The 16,224-nt window shown below is 41.1% G+C and overlaps 1 pseudogene; it reads right to left on the bottom strand.

Moving 5' to 3' along the window:
• Positions 1 to 16,224, bottom strand: part of LOC115777559 (obscurin-like) — a 698,358-nt pseudogene that overhangs the window by 675,814 nt on the left and 6,320 nt on the right.

The raw sequence follows: 16,224 nt of genomic DNA, 5'->3' as shown, positions 1-16,224 counted from the left end.
GAGATTAAAGGTAAGCTTCATAGCTGGATAGTTTTATTTAACTTTAATGTCTTACTGTCAGGAAGTGAATCATTCGCTCATTGTTATTCCTTGATGTTCGGTACAACAGTACAGCTGCTGCAGTTCCTCAATGATTAAATAAACCAAAGAAAATAATGAGCAGAAGTTCAGGCTCCATTTTAACGCCTTCAGCTGTGCTTCACACTGTCACAGTTGCCAGGCGACAGGAGCTATGCTGAGGTAAGGGCTGGTGATGCAGATATGACAGATAGACCATCCCGTTTCACTGCCCCTCACTTCCTGCCTTCCTGGTCTACGTAGGCTGCAGCTTTAGAAGGATGCAGCTCTGAATCGAGACACACCCAGAGTACCAAAAATAAAGCAGGAAGACAGAAAAATACCCACAACAGAGACTAAGACTTGACAACAGGAAACAGGGAACACAGGGGAGGTGAAATAAACCGAAAACTCAACAACTTAAATATAACCTACTAGGAAGCTCGAAAGATAAACTAAAGTACAAACTCAGAGAAGCATAAAAGACGTATAAACTTTACAAAAACAGAGTCAGAGACCGAGGAGCATGACAGAAAGTTGCTGCTCTGAACGATGTATAAAATCTGCATTTGTTGTTGCACTCGAGAAGTTTTGATAAATCAATTTAAAAGACTGAGTGAAATGAAATGAAAGACCAAGAGTGTTATCCTGCTTTGGTGAGACGACTAAAATTGTCTGAAATTTTCATTTTTGTCTCTTAGATTTACTTCACATACAGCAAAGCTGGGACTAATGCTCATGTTTCTAAATCATTCAAATGTAAGAAGAAAATGTATAATAACATACCCTGTACAGTGATGTTGACTGCACTGCTGAACTCTCCTGATCCAGACTCAAACCAGTACACTGTAGAATCTGACTTTGTCAAGAACTGATGTTACATGTGGATCCAGTCATTGTCCTACAGTCAGAGGTCAGTCGGCCGTCCTCAGTGAACTTCTTCACTCTCCACTCAGCAGAGTTTCCCTCACAGGTCAGTGAGACATAGTAAGAGCTGAAGTGTTGCACTCTGTCAGGACTCACTGTGAGAGACGCTGCTGAATGAACATCTGGAAACATGCAGGGAGGAGACAAAGCTCAGAGATGTTAGGATTAAAATATCACAGTGAAAATGTTCATTTGCTTCCTGAAGATCAGAGTTAATATTTCAACAAACTATAATTTCCTGCTTGAAAACAAAATACCCTTTAAGTAAGTTTGAACTGTTTAACACATTTTGAATAAACAATAATATAATTTGTTATTAGTGAAATGAGAATAAATCTTCTTTCTACTTTTGTCAGAGCTGTTAACCTGCCTGCTGACTCCTTATTAACTGTAACCACTAAACAAAGTGTTTCATTGATGCAAATCCAGTTTGTCCAGTAAGAAAAAATAATGACTACAAACAGTAACCTGAGATTCAGTCTCCAAAATAAAAGTACTCATTGCAATGACAAAATTATTAGAATATCATATTTTTCTTTTTTATGTTATCATATGAAAAATATATAAAAAGAAATAAAAAATTCAGTTTGAACTCAGAGAGAAAAGAAAAATGTGTGCAGACATTTTATCATCGTGAAAATTATATTTTAATGAGCTGAATCTGAAAAACTGATGGATAAAAATGTTGACATAACATCAGCTTATTGAAAGGATGGAAACAAACTGACCTGCAGACCAGACAAACTTTGGTTCACTGTGATCAGTGTGATACTCTGGGTCTCCTCTTCCAGCTCTACACACATATCCTGCTGTGTGTGTCTGTCCATCAATGATGTAGGAGTCCTGTGCAGTCCCACTGCCATCAGGTAGCAGCTCATAACTGTAGGATTTCTCTGATAGATCAGGAACAGCTTTATACCAGTAGAAGCTCCATCCTGCAGACGGATGTTCAACCTCACAGTTCAGAGTTACTGAGGCTCCAGGACTCAGCCATGATGGAGACACAGTGAGGACAGGACGGGGTCCATCTGTTCAATAAAGATTTTCTCTCAATGTTTAGTCTCTGAACACTGAATTCAATTTCACAGCAATATTGAATCCCAAATATTTAATATGAACTTTAAGAGTGAGACTACCTAAGCATCTAAAATCTCCCTAATCTCAACATGTACTAACAAAAACACATTTTTACAGCCTGTTTATATTCTCAGGTTAAAGGAGCTTTGACTCTACTTACTGTCAGAAACTGTCAGTGTGACTGAATCACTCCACTCTGTTGTTTTATGCTGTGAACTTTTCATTCGGCCCTTACAGCGGTAGTTTCCACTGTTGATTGTTGTAGCAGGTCTAATCCTGTATTCATTTTGATTTTCAGGTTTTCTGGAGCTGTTTCTTTCCCATTCATAATCCCACTCAGTGTCTCCTCCATGGATCTCACATCTGACAGTGATCGTCTCTCCTCTGTATATCTCAGTCCAGTTTGGATGCAGAGTCACAACAGCTTTGTTTGACACTGTTAATGTTCAAGAAAGAACAACAAGAACACATGAATGACAAAAGGTTTAAATACTATCAGATATAATGATTTTTATACATTTGATTTTTTCTAAATGTTCCTGTTGTTTGTTCTATTTATGTGTCATGTTTATGTGGGTTTCATGTTTAATATTTATATTGTTGTGTTGTGCATTTTGTGGACATTTAATCTATTTGCCTCAACTCAAAAGCACTTTGAGTCGACTCCTGCTGTTCTGTAAAATAATTTGTGGTGATGCAAGTTGGGATGTTGAACTGTTACATTCTCCTTTATGTCAGAAGAGGTCAGCCCTGCTATGGTTATTAGGTTTTCTTGGGTTTTGATTATGACTAATAGTGCCATCTAGTGGTTGACAGCCATCAGCAGCATCTAAGTTAGGGAAATATCCATGTTGTCTGAAAGATTAAACATGAAAACAAGTCTTAAAGGCAGCATGGTGTCATGGTGGTTAGTGCTGTTGAATCACAGCTAGAAGGTCTGGGTTGGCCCGGGTCTTTCTGTGTGGAGTTTGCATGTTCTCCCCGTGTTTGTGTGGGTTTACTCCAAGTTTCCTCCCACAGTCCAAAAATATGCAGTTTAGGTTAATATGTGATTCTAAATTGCTGATAGGTGTGAATGTGAGTGTGAATGTTTGTCTGTCTCTCTGTGTTAGCTCTGTGACAGGCTGCGACCTGTACAGGGTGGACTCTGCCTCCCACCCTATGACAGCTGGGATAGGCTCCAGCCCCACTGTGACCCTGAACAGGATAAGCAGAAGAGATTGGATGATGGAAGTATTCTATCAATTATTCCACTGACCAATCGATTAATCAGATAAGAAATACTTTTTTCATATTAACAGTTCATCTGCATATTTTAACTTCTGTACTGCAGATTTTTCTCTGTGTGAAACAAACAGGGAGGATGGAGCAGCTACAAAGTTCTCTTTTCTTCACTTGCTGATCAGGTGGTTGATGAAGGACCTCCAGCTGTTTCCCAGTAAAGGTTTAATGGTGGTTACAGGAAAAAGGTTCAATAGTTTCAATGCTGTAGAACACATCAGTCAAACTCAAGGCCCACGATAATTTGTGCATCTGTGCATTAACCTGTTTTTGTGGGGTTACCAATGACACATTAAACAGTGGTCAGCAGATAAAAACATTGGTCAGCACTTTTTACAGCAACATTTAAGCTAGCCTCACCAAGAAGGAGACCTGCACAGGTGAGCTGACAGTGAATCACTGCGTCACACCCTGGAAATGGAAAAAGAGAGAAAACTTTCTTGTTGCAACGACTTTTGGAGGATGACTGAGTGTCAAAAAGGCAGCAAAGACGCTGCTTCTCTCATCAAGGACAGACTGACTGGACTGTAGAGGACTGAGGTAAGGTCATTTTCTCTGATGAAGACCCTTTCTGATTGTTTGGAACATCTGGAAAAATGACTGTTTAGAGAAGAAAAGGTGAGTGCTACCATCAGGCTGGTGTCATGCTAACAGTAAAGCATCCTGAGACCACTCACAATTTAGTCTAATAACACAGCCATGAATAAAGAACAACACAAAAACATCCTTCAACAACTTGGCAAAAGCTCAGGGAACAAAACATCAAGATGAGGTGGCCCAATTCAGCTCTTCACTGCTGTCTGTCCCTCAGTTTTATTTGAACGTTGAGGGGTTTTGTATTTTGTTTCTTCTTCATGTTTTCTTTTTTTCACAGGTGCAGCAGATGATAAACCATTGTGGTTTTTCTAATTGTGCTCTGTTCTACGTTTTATAAGGCCCGCGGATGATTTATATAGCTATTATTAATAGCCCACGGGTAAATAGCGCCCCCACCACTGATACTACAAATCCCATAATGCACTGTAACAGACCTGTGCGCTCACCTTTTTTCTGTGTTCCCAATGACACATTGATCGGTGATCATTGGTTAGCACTTTTTACAATAAAATTTGAGCTAGTCTGACCTCCAAAAATGACCAAATGAAAAGTGGAAAACAGGGATTTTCCGGACAGGCAAGGAAAGGAGCTGATCTTTTCTCCGCCTGCGATGTGCGGGAAAAAACGCTGCACAGCAAAGTCCTGAAGACAGAACGTGTCATAAGCACCAAAACACAGACTGTGAACTTTTTAAGAGGCAAAGGTTTAAATCACCGCAGTTTTGAAGGAAATGGCTTCAGAATTTGGTGACGTGCCTCATCATACAGGTGCAATGAGCTACCTGAGGAAATCTGTCAAGTTCATGAAAAGTAAAGTAAAAGTCTGAGCAGGACTCCGGGATGAAAGGTTGGCTGTGTGAGTCGGCTTTGTCTGCACATAAGGAAGCATCTTAATACGTCCCTGCAGCTTCGTGATTACGTTACTATCATAGCAACAGATAGCGAAAAATTTTCTGTTTTAACCCTTATGCCCTCCAAGGGCATTTTTGTGTGTGCTTACAGACTCACACACTCATTCTCTCTCCTGCACATGCACATGCACGTGCGAGCGCGCGCGCGCGCGCGCACACACACACACACACACTTAGGGGTCCCTTGGTATTCACATGGCTCCATAAAATGACTGAATCTAATGGAATACAGTCAAAATGTCAAATATCACTACTTTTCTTCAAAATGAAATGCTAACATTACAGAATGCATGATTTTATACTGCAGTGAGATCAAAAACTGTGGTTTCTATGGAAGTCAATGAGGCATTTTTGGCCATGAAGGTGTCCAGAGGGTGCAAAATTTGAAATCTGGCACTACATAAAAAAATAAGAATGCAATCAAAATAATTTTGTTCCTAGTCTTTGACATATCCAAGGCTCTAATCACCACCAATGCACGATCCATTTATTATTTGTTATATGGAAAATAATTGCATTCATATGGGTTTTTATAAATAAATAATTACTAATTCATGTAATTAAACTGGCATTTAAAGGGTTAAAATGCTGAAAATTATTTAATGTTTGGTATTTTTGAGTAGATCTGAAGTTAATTAAGTGATTTATGAAAAAAAAGTTAAAAAAAATTGATGTATGATGATTTTATAGCAGTTTTAAGGTGCGTGTACATTTTTGCCACAAAGGTGTCCAGAGGGTGCAAAATCAGAGGAGGGCATAAGGGTTAGGTCTGTATTTGTATGGTCCTTTTCCTCAGTTTTATTATTCATTTGCTTATTATTGCATACCTCCTAGCTTGTTATCCTCCACAAGAGTTAATATTCTAAAGTTGTTTTTATACTGTTACTGTTTTGTTTTTGAAATTTATTTAATAAAAGTTAAAAAATAACAAAAAAACAAAAAAAAAAGTGATTACATTGCTGTCAGTCAGGATTTGGCCCAGAGCTTGATTGACAGCACGCAGGGAAGAAGTGCAGAGGTCTTGAAAAGGAGGGGCCAACACTGCCAATGTGTAATTTTCAATAAAAGACTTTGAACCTTATGAGAGTTATGAAATGTAGCTACCAACAACAGAAATTAGTAACTCTGCAGAAACACTTAGATAAATGATGACGTTAGAAATACTGAATGAATAAACTCAAAGTATTTGATGTAAATTACAGTGAACAGATTTCCAGTAAAAATATCCAACACAGCTGAAAGTCAGTGAAGTTTGGAGTTTCATATTAAACAGCTTCTAATTTCAACTGTTATCATCAAAACATCAAATGGGGGAATATTTCTGGAGAACTGTGTCCATTCTTTCAGTTTAGTCCCCACACTTGTCACGCTGCAGTGAAGCTGTGTATATGATACATGATATAGTTATTTTCATTTGTTACCCATGTGTGTGTGAAGACTTTCACGGCTCTTAGAGGTGCCTTCACATTCATACAGAGGTAGATAGACACCTCAACACTTTAATGAACTGTAAGTGTGAGAATTCATAATAGGACTCATTATTAAAATCTTCAGGCAGGACTGTGACTGACTGACCTCTGGTTGCTGCACACATTATATAAACAGGAATAAAAATATTTCTCACCTTCAGCATTTCCATAGATGAGTGTACTGAGCACTGAAATAATGAAGAAACCTCATCAGATATTAAACAACTTACAAAATTCAAATCAACATGAATCTAAACTGAAGCTTTTTAAGGTCAGTTTTCACACAGTAACAGCTCAGCACCACATTTCTGTGTTCCTGGAACATTAGTTGTTAGACAGGCTCACAGGAAAAAACCTTCACAATGAAATATTTCAAATATCAAAGTCCATTTTCAGAGCAATGAACACAATAAGTTCAACAACATTAATACAGTGTGCAGTGACTGTAACTGGTGCAGAAAGCAGCAGCGTATCTAACTCAATGTTCCAGTTTGAACTGAGCCAAAGCACCAGCCAACATTTAGTTTCATCAGTGCTGAGAATCACAAGTATGCTTGAAGTTCTCAGAGAAGCAGGTTAAAGCAGTGATACACTGTAATTCTCACAGTGGAGGGAAAATGCTGTTAATCGGTGCTGCTGAAACAAAGAGAGTCAGAAGTGGACTTACAGAATAACCCCGTCATGCAGAGTAAAATGTGCTTCATCCTCACGTCCAGCCCTGCTGCACTCTGACCCACAGCTGAGCTCAAAGTGTTTCACTGTGTGAATAATAAATGCAGAAGAAAGAGAAGCTGCACTGAGTATGGATGAGACCAGAGTTTGACTCTGACTTCTTCTTCTATCACCTCTCTGTGCTTCCTTCCTTTCACACCAACCTCAAACAGCTCCTGTAGCTTTGACCGCAGCAGTTGGTGACGTGTTCACATTTCCTGTCCACCCCAAACACACCAGTGTGTTTCTTGTGTTTTGCTGTTACTTTTCTCTAAAATGTACAAATGTGTTGTGTTGCTTCAAGTCAGGTGACAGACTTTGCAGCTCATAGTTTTAGTCTTTTTTGTCGTGTCCTGTGGGTCGCGATTGTAAATTTTCTTCTTCTGCAGGTTTCTGCTGACTGAACGTCATCTTCTCAGCCAGTGTTTTGGTAAATTGATAATTATTCATGGTGCCATCTATAAATGTCATCTCTCTAACATATTTCTCTCAGCTCTTTGTCATCACACCTCCAGGACCTCCAGGACTCTGCACTCACAGTCCTGTTCTGGACTCCATTGGAACACATTTATTTGTTCTCAGTGACCAAAGTGAGCTCCCAGTATTCATCAAGCTTCCTCTTATCTTCTTCAGCAAATTTTAGTTGTGTGGTTGATGTGATGCAATGTCCTTTACACTGTGTGAACCATCCAAGAACCCCCACCCTCAGTGATAGCTTCATTTTCTGTCTTTCTGATCAACAATCAGATTTTTCAGTCTCTGGAAATTATTTTCCACATGGAGTCAGGATGCAGACCTGTTTTGATTTCTAGTTCTCCAGTGTTTCCAGTGTGTAGTGTCTAGTCTGTGTCTCTCTTTCTTTCTTACTTCCTGTTTTATTTTGATATTCTTTTCCCTGTGTGTTGTGTTCTAGTTTGCTTCCTCTGTGTCATTAGTGTTATTTTGTTCACCTGTGTTTTCCAGCTGCACCCACTTCCCTCATGCTTAGTGTGGGCAGCCCACTCCATGTGAGTCCCACAGTGCACGGTCTAGATTTGCCCAACATTTCATGCAGTTTGGCGCTGTCTACATGACCCCTATTATGACCCAGGTCATGTTTTATTGTGTGTTGTGTTTCTTCCTCCCAGTGCTGTTCATTGTCTTCTGTGTTTTTGAGTGTGTAAGCTCACAGTGACAGATGGTCATTGGTTCCAGACTGGAGGCACCAACTTTAAATTGGGACCAACAAGATCAGCTGGAATCTGGCTACTTCCTGATTTTAACCATGCAGTGTGTGAAGTAGATAGTATACAGAATACTGTATGTATTCTGTAAGTATACAGAATACATCAGAAAAACTGTGGTGTGTATCTACAATATGACTGAATTATCTCTAAAAGATTACGAGATGCATTCATTATTTTCAATTATAGTTTGTAATTGTTTATTTAAAATAACAAAATAATAATAATTTAGTAAACTGGTTGTAGAAGCTCAAAAACAGAGGCCAGATAACAGAATTTATGTGGAACCAGTTTTATATCTCTTTATAATAAAGAGGTTTGATAGGAAGAAGCTAATGTGTTTGTAGAAGTGGGTTTTTTTTAGTTGAATAAGTATAAATGGCTAATTTGGTAATTAAAGCACAGTTTATGTGAGCAGACGTTATTTAATAAAGTGACTGGATTCCATGAAGACATTAATGGTATTTTTCATGTCTGCAGCAGTGTGAGAACAACAAGCTGAGCTCTCTCTGCTGTCAGCTATCAGGGCTGAAACATGTTACCTGGAAGGCAGCACACATTTAGCTTCAGTTGTTCTTCCTCATTTTAGTTCTGCAGGCTGATGAAGAAACAATGAGGTCATTGTTGTTATTTTTAAAGTGCAGAGATGGTACAGATAAGCCTGCAGCTAAGTGGTCACCACAGTTACACCACACAGAAATATTCACACAGTATTTTCCATTACACATGCATCTTTTTTTCAAAGCGACCCTTCTTGTCATGGTGTTTGAGCTGAAGACAAGTATGTGAGTCGATTCATCAGCAGGTCGAAATAAGAAATAACTTGCTGGATTTTAAATGGTGTACAATGATGTACTTTGATGATCTCTTTACACAAATGTAACACAACAGAACAACATTTTTACATGATGTTGACAATCCTCACAGCTCAAATGGATTAATATTGATGCTTTATTCAAGCCTGCATTGTTCATAATGGCCAGAAGGGGCTAACTCCTCTAGTTGAAGCCTGATTGTATTGAGGTGTTGCAGACATGTGATCACTAACAACATGATATTAACCCTATAACGCAGAAAGTCTCAACTGTGACACAACGTACTTAAAAATTGCTGCTGTTCAAGGACTTCCGGCGGCAATTACCATGATGATTCCAGATTGTGTGTGAAGTGCATTTTCTCAGCTTTCAGAAACAGAAACGATGATACACTCAGCCTTAAACAGCTGTTCACTGCAGGTAAGGACACGTAACGGGTGCTTCAGTGGCGATTGGTGGCGTTATAGGGTTAACTTGTCCTCCATTTTGGGTGTGTGGCATTCATGGTGACAATGTAGGATCAAGGAGACTGTGTATCTGGGGCTAGAGACTGGTCTGCAACCATCTGGCAACCACTGGTCATCAGGAAAAGATTTATTGATGGAGGTTGCTGGGAAAATGATTGCTAATGTTGCAGTCACACAGGCCTACAGACCTGTCAGGGACCCCCTGGAAACCACCCGCTGCTAGAAAAAACTTGTGTTGCCCAATTGGTTGGCAAAAACCTCCTTGTGATTGCTTTGGTTGCCTTTGTAGTCTTTGTACTCACTATGTACTTGGTGAGGGTCGTGTATAACCTTAACAATCATTCACAGAGGCGAGGATGTAGTACAACTCTTATACTTGGTATCTCAACATTAGTAATCAATATCAGAACATAGTGATCTTGACAGTCCAACATAATCGAGCACCAAGTGCTCACTAGAATATATCACAGTTGCTAGCATATTGCTGCACTTGCCAGTAGTTTATATAGTGATTGACTTGTCTACAAACACTGCTCACTGAGCTGTATTAAAACTTGAAAACTTGGACGCAAACAGGAAGTGGAGAAGGTCCTCCTTCAAAGTAAAAGTTCTCAGCCCTGCAATCAAGTTTTCAAAAGGTCTAACTTTTATCTTTCTCCTTGGTACTAATTGTTATGTGCAGACAAACATGAAAAACTACAGGCAACAGTCACAATCTGCTGGCAACCAAAGCAATTGCACCTGAAACTGCACATTGACACTAATGCAACGTATCACCATAATTTTAATTAACTGCTTTTTTGTTGTATACTGTAATTTTGTGTCACCTAAGAACTGAAACCCTCCATGGATGGTAAGGAGCTTTCTTGTCTTGATGTTAGTGGCTTCTATTTCCTCCTTTGGCCAGTTTATTATCCCAGCAGAGTATCTGACAACTGGCAAGGTGTAGGTGTTGATTGCCCAGATCTTGTTCTTCCCATTCAGTTGACTCTTCGGGACTTGCCTTACTCTCTGCATGTACTTGGCGGTTGCAGTTTTCCTAGCAGCCTCTTCATTGTTCCCATTAGCCGGGATTCCAAGGCACTTTTAGCTGTCCTCAATGTCTGCAATGTTGCCTTCTGGTAGTACAATCCCCTCGGTTCTGACTACCTTCCTTCTCTTTGCTAACATCTGACTTCACTTTTCCAGTCTGAATGATGTTCGATCCTAGTGGTGTGGATCAGTGAATCAATGTCTTGTTTACTCCTGGCGTACAGCTTGATGTCATCCATGTAGAGGAGGTGGCTGATGTTTGCTCCGTTCAATAGCTGGTATCCGTAACCAGTTGTTGATGATCTAGCCTAGGAGGTTCAGGTCTATGCAAAACAGCAGTGGGTAAGGAGCATCTCCTTGGTAAATCCCACACTTGATGGTCAATTGTGAAATTGGTTTAAAGTTATTGGCCAGTAGTTGGATGGGACCGGTCCCTTCTGCAGATCCTTGGGGATCAGGACAGTCTGCCTTCAGTCAGCCATTCCAGGTGTGTCTTAGCTTTTAGCACGTGCTTCATTTCTGCAGTCGGCTTCTTTTGCCATTAGGTGTGAATCATGTCAGGGCCTGGTGCTGTCTGATTCTTCATATGTAAGACACTTTTTTGGATGTCTGCCACTGTCATACTTACTGGATCCTGTTCAGGGAGGTTGCTGTGGTCTGTTCTTAGATCCACTAACCACTGAGCAATGGTGTTGTGTTTTGCATTCTTACTCCGTCTCCAGCGTTGATGGGGCATTGGTGGGGTGTTGTTTCTGCCACTTAGATTACACGAGTACACCTGGAGTGGTTCAGTGGAGAACATCTGGTTTATTCTTCTGGCTTCTATCTCTCCGGAATATCTCTTCAATTGGTTAGCCAAGTCTGTGAGTAATGCACATATCTGTCATGTGTCTGTCTGTGTGTGTGTGTGTGTGGGGGGGGGCATTAACAGCATTTTCATGCACAGTCTTTTAAACGCAGCTGTTTCTGAGCGTGAGAAAACAACTTTTCACAGTTTCTCTTGATGCTCATAGTTTTTTTTACTGTAGTCCAGCATGTGTCATCACCACAGTGACTCTATTTTTAACCTGTTTTCATACAGGGTCATGCATACTTAAATGTAGCAGTGATAATTATTACTATTATTCCAGTACAGACAGATAACATAAAAATGTGCCATGCAAACAGAGAGCAAAGTGAAATTCCCACTGTGCTCTTTGTCTGTGTTCCTTGTTAACTCTGCTCTGTGCTGATGACATAGTAAAACAAGACATCTGCCAAAGGAAGACTTTTGGCTGAAACCACAGGCTGCATTTCCTCTTTGCTTGGTGGCTCAGACAGAAATCATGAGTTTTTTTAGAAGATAAAAATAAACCTGAGGGAGAATAGAGAGTAACCAGCAACAGTCTTTAACACACATGTAGGCAGTGCAGGCTGCTCAGAAGAACAAAGATATTACTCTGTATTTTCAAGTTTGCAGTTTGATCTTCTATTATTGCTTCACATTACTGCTTAATGAAAACCTATCACTGTGTACCTGTGCAGGTCTGATTTCTATTATTTTTTTATTTTGTAAGTGTGTTAAAAGTTTTACATTAATAAAACGTATACAGGTTTATTCATTTGCAAAGTCTTTTAAGAGATTTAATCAATGGACAAACAGGTCAAAAACAGTTGTCATATTAGCACAAAGACACACTGAGCTCACTGACAGCAGTTTTTAAAGTTTTATTGAGGAAGTTAATGAAGAGTTCTGGGGACTGGAGGGTGGCACAGAAGAGGAAACTGGTTATTGGTACAGTGGAGATTTTTGGATTAGCCGGACGTGAATCGTTGGATAGGTTCTGGGTCGAGAGGCAGGTATCCAGCAGGGGGAAATGAGTGGGGAGTGGCAGGTATGTGAGTGTGACAGGAGGCTTGAGTGGCACCTTTTGGGAATGCAGGTAAATCAGAAATCAGGTTCACAGAGTGAGCTCAGAGCAGGCAACTAGAAGGCAGACAGAGAGATGAAATTAACAAATGCAGAGAACTGAGATGCAAACATGGAGAGTCTAATTACCACCATGGGAGGTGTAACGATCTGGTGGAGATCTGCAGTCCTTCCAGCCACTGAATAACCTGGATGATGATGAGGAGGAGATTACGAACAGGTATGGAAGGCAATTAGAGAGACAGCCACACCCAGGCGTGGACCCAGGGACTCATCTGCCCACCTGTATAGAGAAAAAGAACAAAAAAAAAAACTGGTGAGAGGAGAAGGAAAAGAAACAAAAGCCCTGAGCCTGCCCAGGCCATGACAACAATCTAGTCTTGTGCTACAGAAGTTCATCCTCATGATTTGTCCCCTTTAAGAATGGGGACTGGAGAGTGTGCTCAAACTACCAGGGGATCACACTCTTCAGCCTTCCCAGGAAAGTCTATGCCAGGGTGCTGGAAAGGAGAGGATGGTCCGTTAATGGACCATCAGATTGAGGAGAAACAATGCAGTTTTTGACCTGGTTGTTGGACCCTGGACCAGCTTTGAATCCTCTCAAAGATATTTGAGTGTGTGTGGAAGCTTGGCCAACCAGTTTAAGTGCATTTGGTGGACTTGGAGAAAGCATTCGGCTGTGTCTCCTGGTGGCTTGGTCCACATTGCTGACAGTTTCCAATGGGTGCTGGACTGTGCCAGGGCTGCCCTTTGTCACCGATTCTGTAATTTTTATGGACAGAATTTCTAGGCGTAGTCAAGTGACAGAAGGCTTCCAGCTTGTTGGCCTCAGAATCTCATCTCTGCTTTTTGCAGATGATGTGGTCCTGTTGGCTTCATTAGGTGGTGACCTCCAGCTTGAACTGGAGCAGTTCACCGCCGAGTGTGACACAGCAGGAATGAGAATGAGCACCTCCAGTCTGAGGCCATGGTCTTCAGCTGGAAAAGGATGGAGTGCCCACTCTAGGTCAGGGATGAGTTGCTGCCCTAAGTTTAAGTATCTCTGGGTCTTGTTCACGAGTAAATGAGGAGCAGGAGAATTTCAGCTGGGTCAGTTCAGTGTCTGCACTGCACTGATCTGTCCTGGTGAAGTGAGTGCTGAGCATAAAAACACAGCTTTCAATTTACTGACTGATCTACGTCCCTACCCTCACCTATGGTCACGAGCTACGGGTAGTAGCTGAACGACGTGACCGCAGATACAAGCGATGGAAATTAGCTTTGTCTGAAGGGTGGTTGGCCCCTCCCTTAGAGATTGGTTGAGGACTGCAGCCATTCAGGAGGGGCTCAGAGTAGAGCTACTACTCCTACACATCAAAAGGAGCCAGGTCAGGTGGTTCAGTCATCTGACTAGGATGCCTCCTGGACACCTCCTGAGTGAGGTGTTCTGGGCATGTCCTACTGGGAGGAGGCCCCAGGGCAGACCCAGGACATACTGAAGAGATTATATCTCTCTGGGGACGCTTTGGGGTCACCCAGATAAACTGGAGGAGGTGGCTGTGTTGGATCGTGATTTGTTCCTTTATGGCCGAAATGAAGTAGATTCAATCCTGTATAAGACTCAATTAAAACTAAAGTTTCCAAAAGAAAAATCACAGGGATGAGCAGGCTCCAATGCAGGCTGTTTATTAGACATATTGGTTACACAAAACACAGACAGTAACAGAATTAAGACAAGAATACTCACACACACACAAAGAGGAGAGGAGAAAGAAGAAGAGAAAAGGGAAGAGAGAAACCGAGAAAGATGCAGAGACAGGAAGAGAAGAAGAAGAGCAGAACAAGAGAGAGAGACAAAGAGCATCATTTTATAACCTGAAGATGGTAACTGCCCACTCTCCTTTCATCCCTCTCAATTTTCATAAATTGTCACCCCCTCCCCGAAACTTGAACCCCAGCCAATCACATTTTGGGGCTCTGCTAACTTTCTTCGCAGGAAAGAAACACACGTCCCCAGAGTACCCAGTAGTTTACAACAGCTCTGGCAGATCTGCAGAGCTCAACTTTTGGGAGGCCCACTGTCATAAAGTTACCTAAAATACACCACGAGGTGGCAATGTCATGTGAACCAAAGATGTACCTGAATCCCACCAAGGCCTTAAATATAAATGAGAAATATCAAAGTAATAAAAATAATTCCCAACAACTGGGAAGAGGGAAGTCTAGAGTTCTCTGCTTAGACTGCTGCCCCAGAAGAAGATGGATGGATGGATGGGTGAATGGATGGAAGTTTATTAACTTATTCCATACTTTGCAGTTTTTAATTTTTTTTAACTGTCTCACTTCTTTGGCCTGCAAGGGGCTGACCTTCCCCTGCAGACCCATCTTCACCCCAACTGTCGTAATAAGAGACAGAAAATAAAGGAAACATGTCAGCTGTAATCCATGGATGAAAACTTAGGAAAATTAGAAAGGTGATACAACAGGACACACAATATCCCACAGAAATGGTGGAAAGTGGTCTCCGGCTTCAAATAGTTGGGCGTAAACCTAAGTAACAACCTCACCTGGGGCAACAAGACTTCCAGTCTGGTCAGGAAGGCACACCAACTTCTCTACTTCCTCAAGAGGCTGAGGCGTGCTGGACTTGGAAGTTCAGTCCTCTCCTCATTCTACAGATGTGTGGTGGAGAGCGTCCTGTACTCCTGCATCACTGTGTGGCATTGAAGCTGCTCTGCAGCAAAGAGGAAAGCTCTGCAGAGAGTGGTGAAGTCTGCACTGTTGGACTGTTGGAGTCAGCTTCTCCACCACCACAGACATTTACACCTCCAGATGCAGGAAAAGGGCCACCAGCATTACAAAGGGCCCCACACACCCAGCACACACACTTTTTGTTGTTTAAGCTGAATGAAGAGAGTCTGTAAATAAAAGGGCTCCAGGTATGATCGCCCCACTGCCTCTGACAGGCCATTCTGGGTATTACACCACTATAACAAGTCCATAATAACAGAAAAAACTCACACAGTCCAAAATATTTGTCAGATAAAACTGACATAAAGAAAGTGTTTTTATTCATAAATACATAAACCACATGAAACAAAAATATCACCACATTACTCTGGTTCTAAAAACACGTTTTCCCTCCTCTGATACACACACCTTCATTTTATACTCATGGCCACCTTTTACTGTCACAGAGGGGTTGATTCTTTCTCTGGATGAATGAAACTGTTGTGAAGAGCTACAAACAACAGACGGGGATTATTTAGCTTCTGCAACACGCTGTGGTAAATGACAACCTCTGAAGTCAAAGTCTTTAACCTTCATCATCACAGCTCTGGGAAATATTTAACACCCAGCCAAACAGATGAATCATTTGGACTATGACTAAATTGCGCCCTCTGTTGGTTACCAGCTCTAAACACAGTCCAGTGATTATATTTGAGAGGTGTGTTTTTTATCAGTGGAGACAAAAATTGTGGTGATTGCAGAAATATTTACGGTTGATATGAACTCACTGCTGAAATTTTCATGTGTGCAGCTCTTCTTACACTGTGTGTGTGTGTGTGTGTGTGTGTGTGTGTGTGTGTGTGTGTGTGTGTGTGTGTGTGTGTGTGTGTGTGTGTGTGTGTGTGTGTTGCTTTTGGAGTTTTCTTTCTGCTCTTTTTGTAACACTTGTTTTTGGCATCATGTGTGAGAACACAAAACAACTCAACAACAACCTCTGAGCTGTTTAAGTAACAATGAGTGCCTTTAAATGAACGCTCTCT

The sequence above is a fragment of the Archocentrus centrarchus genome, unplaced genomic scaffold (assembly GCF_007364275.1).
Source record: "Archocentrus centrarchus isolate MPI-CPG fArcCen1 unplaced genomic scaffold, fArcCen1 scaffold_57_ctg1, whole genome shotgun sequence".
Taxonomy (NCBI): Eukaryota; Metazoa; Chordata; class Actinopteri; order Cichliformes; family Cichlidae; genus Archocentrus; species Archocentrus centrarchus.
The sequence above is the reverse complement of the archived record's forward strand: the minus strand, read 5'-3'. Positions and strand labels throughout refer to the sequence as shown.